Source organism: Orycteropus afer, unplaced genomic scaffold, assembly GCF_000298275.1.
Source record: "Orycteropus afer afer isolate SDZICR_OR568_19922 unplaced genomic scaffold, OryAfe1.0 scaffold00125, whole genome shotgun sequence".
NCBI classification, from domain to species: domain Eukaryota; kingdom Metazoa; phylum Chordata; class Mammalia; order Tubulidentata; family Orycteropodidae; genus Orycteropus; species Orycteropus afer.
In genome coordinates, this window is record NW_006921712.1 from 3523751 (window position 1) to 3529886 (window position 6136).

Sequence of the window (6136 nt, forward strand, 5' to 3'; positions counted from 1 at the left end):
GCACAAAAATACATCTTAAAGGTACTGTTAACCATAACCACGCAAAAATGAGTAGCTGTTGGATTATATTAAATTGTCTTGTAAAAGAGACTTAATTTAGATTATATATGATTGTATATATCATATATATAATTAGATTATATATATGTATGTTTATGTGTGTGTATATATATACATATATAAGTATGTATGTACACACACACACATAACAGTACCTGGGAGATCCCATTAAGTGAAATTCTGTTACACCATTAGACCATACTCCCTCAGCTTTTTCCACTGCCGAATCTGCCATCTTCATTTCTTTATGTTTCCAAGCTTAATGAAAATGGCAGATCTTCTTTGTGTACAAAAGGATGCTGACTTGCTGAATTGAAGATGGTGATAATAATGTAAGTAGGTTTGATCATAATGTGCTAAATTGAATCTTTTTTCATACTAAAACATGGCTTAGTTTACAAGAAGTATGTAAATATAGAATATTACTTCAAAGCCTATTCTTAAATATTGGAAGCCTGCATAATTATGCATAAATAAATGCATAATTAGAGTCTGAATATATAATTAGATCTATGGAATATGTACCAAAAACTGATATATATATTAAATGTAGTGTCAAAAGATTCCTTATCTAAAACTCTGTAGCTACATATTCAGACTAGATCTCTATGCCCTCTCACTGTAGAGGTGATGTTAGACAGAAACACCCTTGTATTACAGAGTATTTATAAATGGCTCTTGGAGCACATGTGGAAACCACAATAGATCTGGAGAATAAAGATCCCAGTTTGGTGGACAAATCACAGGACTGAGAGCCCATAGACCACTCTCCAGAGGCAGGATGGATAAATAATACAAGTCAGATCATCGCTCTGGCTGCTTTTGCCCCATTTGCAAAGGAGGGACAGAGCTAAATGGCCCCTAAGACCATCAACAGCTACACAGTGAGGTCATTCTAGGAAATTGATGCTGCTTTTGTATTATAAGCAGAATGATCAATTGACAATTACTGGCAGTAACTTGAAATGTTCTCCTAACAGAAAGAAATGAAATTAGTGTTTTAGATAAATGTGACCTAATATGAACTAATATTAAACATTAAAACATTAACTGCAGGCTTTGAATATTGCTGAATGAGGCATCGAACAGTATAAAAATTTCTATACAATAAAGTTTTTCATGGCTGGTACAATACACATACAGGATTCAACTAAATGGAAACATCCAGAGATATAATAATGGGACTGAATTTTGTTCTAATTCAGACAAAGTCTAATAATAAATTTAAAGCTAAACCAAAACGTGAAACACAGAATAATTTGGACACTCTGCATAAATCATTACCTTGGTACCAACGGGGTGGAATTGTGGACCTGGAATTATAATGCTCTTTTCCTCTAAAACTGACAGTCATTCCAGAGGTTATCAGCACAAAATGTCAGGCTCTGAGCAGTGACATTTCAAGAAATATGAAAGTGTTTCTCCTGTTTGAAAGCTTATGGTGAAGAGTTTTGAAGATATACTTTCAATGACTGCAAGCTACACTAGAAAGATATTAAAGAGTCACTTTGTTTCTGTCTTTACAGAGGAAGAGGGCGGAGATCTGGCCCAGCCGGGCATCAGTTTTCCAGGGCCAGCAGACGAGGAACTAGGTAGAGTACAGATAACAGCACTGGTTATTGGGGAGGTTAGATGTAACCAGACATGCTCCAGGTTTGAGTGACAGTCTGCACATGCAGTAATCGATGAAACTTCCCACAAAAATGTATTAAGCAAATGTTTGACTTTAGGGAGTTTCCTAATAAGATCTAAATAAAATATGATAAAGTTTTTGATTTTTGTTTTTTACTGGTAGTAAGTATGTCAACATCATGGAAGTTATAGGTGAGACAAGGATTACTTCAGCTCATCATGGTACTAACATGAATGATACACATCTACAAAAGTAAAATGACCCCTCTATTCTTTTATCCTTCATGTATAAACTATTCTAAGTAAATTTTAGTATGTTAAAGTCTCCTCCATTTGCAACTTTTTTGTATAACCCCGTTACTTGACATAAACCAGTTGATTTCTCTATGCAAACCCAGCATATACTGTGGGTTGGTTGCTGAGGACAAATTATATGCTTCCTTCCAAGGGAGCTCCAAATTACTATCATATTATATTTTCCCCAGTTAAAATCATGTGGAATTTTTATTTTTATGCCACAGACACAAGAGAGGTGATGCTGTATTTGGCCATTAGTCGTTTGACATGGAGTTACACTTAACATAAAAAGGGGCCAATGCTTCTGTTAGAAAGGTGAAATGTTGAATAAATTCAATGCCAAATGGTTGAGTAAACTCAATGTCAAATTGTAACTGAGAAAAGAAACCCTATTAGTGGCTCAAGGTTCTTTCCCTATAATCTAACATGGTGATTATCTAGCTTAAAATATTTTCAGCCTCCTTCTTAAGTTGCTGATGCCCACATGCTGTTACAACTCTTAGAGCTGTCTTGGATCATAGAAGTTTGACTTAAATTTAAATTGGAATTTTTCTTAATTTATTTCAGACTTTTAGCCAATAAACCTTTTGCTCACTTGATTAACTTAAAGAATACTACTGGAAATTGAAAAAGTATACTTAATAGAAAACTGTGATATCTTTTAAAGAAATTTACAGCAAATAAGAGTTTGCTTTTCACTTTAAAATTATGGAGACAGTTATAGTTCTAAAGTGTGGTCGAGTTCTATGTTTATTTCTAGCTTGTCATTCTAAACAAGATTTTCTTCACTTAGAAATGTATAAATTAAATGATTTTTTTTAATTTCTCATTAGAAAGGAGTAATGAATATTTCATTTGAATAATTATATTATTTTTTCTCTCTGGTAAAATTCTCTATCATGGCAAATATTCACTACTAGGCATGTCTGAAGAGGCTTCCAAGTGAATGTAATGACACAATTAACTTTGTCTCATTGAGATAGTGGGAAATAGCTCACCTGCATTTTTACTGTCTCTGGAAATTTTTAGTATTGCAGTTGTGATTATAATACCAGCTGTTCTTTGTACTTTTGTTTTGTTTTGTTTTGTTTTTAGAGTTGGGTAAAAATGCCAAAGTAAATAAGAAGTGTTCATATTTAATAAAACCTTTCTTCTTGTTAGGATTTAAGACTTGAAACATTCACGCACATGAAGGGATCTCATAGATGAGAACTGAGGCCAGTTAGTATTCACGGAGTGCTCTCCTAGGATACAGATACTTTTTCACTGAACACATGGCACACTAGGTGCCATCTGACTTGGTGGCAGGACCTATACTGCTTTAGTCTGATGGGATGTCCTTCTTGCCATGATTCGATGGATGATCAATAGTGCTAGAATTAATGATCAATCACTCTACTTACATAGGCATTTGTGCTACAAAAGGATAGGTTTGCCATATATTATTCGTATTATATAAATAAGATCAGTGATTGTCACTTTATAATTTGGAATTCCTCTTTCATAAGCATTATAAAAAATATTTGGTTAAAGGAAGTTAGCAGTGTTCTCAGCTGTCTGTTTGACCTAAACAAAGTTATTATTTACTGTTGATAATAACTGATCTTATAGACACAGACATTCTTTCAGAGGAAGGGAACTATGAAAGAATGAAAACTTGCAGGCTTTTTGCCCAGCAAGTGTAGTGTGACAGCTCCATATATTCACTTCTGTCTGAAAAGTTCTAAGAGTAGAATGTTCACCCAATAACCTAGTGGGTGAGAGCTGTGTCTCATTTACCCTGATATTTAGTATGCCTGTCACTGTCTTTTACCCAAATATAAACAGAGAACCACAGAATATAAGAGCTAGAAATCACTTTTAAAAAAAAAAAAACACTGCCATTGTGTTGATCCCAACTCATAGCAACCACCACTGGGTTGGTTTCCAAAGCTGTAAATCTTTATGGAAGCATATTGTCTTATCTTCCTCTCATGGAGCAGCTGGTGGGTTTGAACCACCAACCTTCTGGTTAGCAGCCAAATATTTTATCCACTATGCCACCAAAAGTCACGTTAAGACATCTCTCAATCTGATATCCTTCTTTACTAATGAAGAAATTGAACTACAGGGAGAGAAGTCCCTTTTCAAGAGAATGTATTTCTGGCAATAAATTCAACATTGAATTGAACTTAAATGTCTATAATTCCACATTATTTTTTTAAATTATTTAGTAAAGACCAAAGCACAAATACATAAAAAAAAACTCCTTGTGAAAATGGATAAAACAATTTCAAATTGATGGGAATAATATATTTTCTGAATGAATGTTTAAAGTAGAACATAGCATTTCAATTAAATTTAGTGATTTTATTTAATTGACATTAAACTTAGAACAAAATTAAATAAATATAAATGATAACATTCTATATATAATTGAAATATTCCGTATGTTGGTACTGAGTTTGTGTTTGATAGGCCAGAATGCCTGTTCTTCAGTCCTAGCATTTCCATTACAACTTTGATGACCTCTCACTAAGATTTTGTTTACTTGTCTATGAAAATAGAAATAATAGTTGTATCTATCTTATAGGTTGATACAAAAGAGCTCTGGTGGCACAATGCCTATGGCACTTGACTGCTAACAATAAGGTTGGCAGTTCAAACCCACCAGCTGCTATGTGGAAGGAAGATGAGGCAATCTACCTCCATAAAGATTTACTGCCTTGGAAACCCAATGAGTTTGCTATAAATTGTAATCAACTTTATAACAGTGTTTTTTTTAATAAGTTGATATAAAAATTAAATTAGATAATAATACTATGTTTGCTGCATAATAAATCAAGTGAAAAATTAAGTCTTTTTTTGTCATATTATAGATGGGAAAAAAAAAAGGTTTTTTCTTTCAGTGTTAAGTAACTAATTAAATAGGCATTCATTACTGAAGACATGCAAAGTTTATAGTAAATAGTGCCTGGATGCAACAAAGCCCCTCGTTTCAGAGAGTGCAGATGGTGTGAGTGTTTTCTTGGGAATATCAAGAAAGATTATAAGAATGAGTTAGATTTTAGCTGAGTCTTGAAGAACAAGCTGAATTTTGAGAGGCAAAGGAATGAGGAGAAATCTGGGTGGCACGAGCAGTTTATACTTGACAAGTAACCTAAAGATTAGTAATTCAAACCCACCCAGAAGTTTCATGGAGAAAGATCTGATTCTGTAAAGATTATAGCCAACAAAACCCTATGGAGCACTTCTACTCTCTAACACATGGGATCACCTTGAGCTGGGGGCCAACTCTATTATAGATAACAATAAGATATGAGGAAAGGGCGGACCTCTTAAGAAAAATGACAAGCACAAACTCAAAGGCACATCAATGAAATAATATAACAGAGGCAACTCTGGGATGGTAGGTTTATCCCAAGTTCTTACCTTGAATTCAAAGACTAAGAGTCTAAATTTGTCCCATACTCAAATAAACTAAATGTCAAGGGATGAGGATAGAGGATTGAAGGAGTTAGAACATCACTGGTGGAATTTTGCAGGGCAGGAAACTATTTACCAAGTTTTTTCCACAGTCTGTCTATGAGGTGGTAAGAGCTTAACCTGAATAGCTGGTTATAAGAATGAGAATGAATAGCTACATTTTAAAGTCTTTGAAAAGAAAGACACAAGGGTGTGGTGACTATTTGGCTATGTGGAGCTCTCAAACATGTTGCCTAGTTCTTCCATTTGAACTCATGGTGCACTGGAGTGAGGGGAGAAGGACTATGGTAGGAACAGCGGAACTCCACATTAGCTATCAAAGGATATAGTGAATATCCAACTGTAAATAGCCACTAAATTATGTTTGTAGGACTGGAGTTCAAAAGAAAGCCCAGTCAAAAAAATGAACATTCTGGTCTGGTGATATGTTTTTAGCCCATTCATTGAAATATTGTGTTTCAACTTGGGTCTGTGTTAATTATTATCACTTGGAAAGAATTTAAAAAATACTGGTGTGCTTGGTCCCCATGCCTAGACATTCTAATTTTGTCCAAATGAAATGGAGCTTAGGTATTGTTATCATAGTGCCTAAGGCACTTGACTGCTAACCAGAAGGCTGGCAGTTCAAACCCACCAGCCACTCCTCAGAAGGAAGGGTGGGCAATCTACTTCCATACTGATA

At 34.5% G+C, this 6136-nt stretch overlaps 1 protein-coding gene across 1 annotated transcript in view; it reads left to right on the forward strand.

Moving 5' to 3' along the window:
- Positions 1 to 1594: 1594 nt before the first annotated feature.
- Positions 1595 to 6136, forward strand: part of DLGAP2 (DLG associated protein 2) — a 353749-nt gene continuing 349207 nt past the window's right edge. Inside the window, exon 1 of the mRNA XM_007944427.2 lies at positions 1595 to 1652. The gene's annotated coding sequence lies outside the window, so the exon portion shown is untranslated. The remainder of the gene's footprint in view (positions 1653 to 6136) is intronic.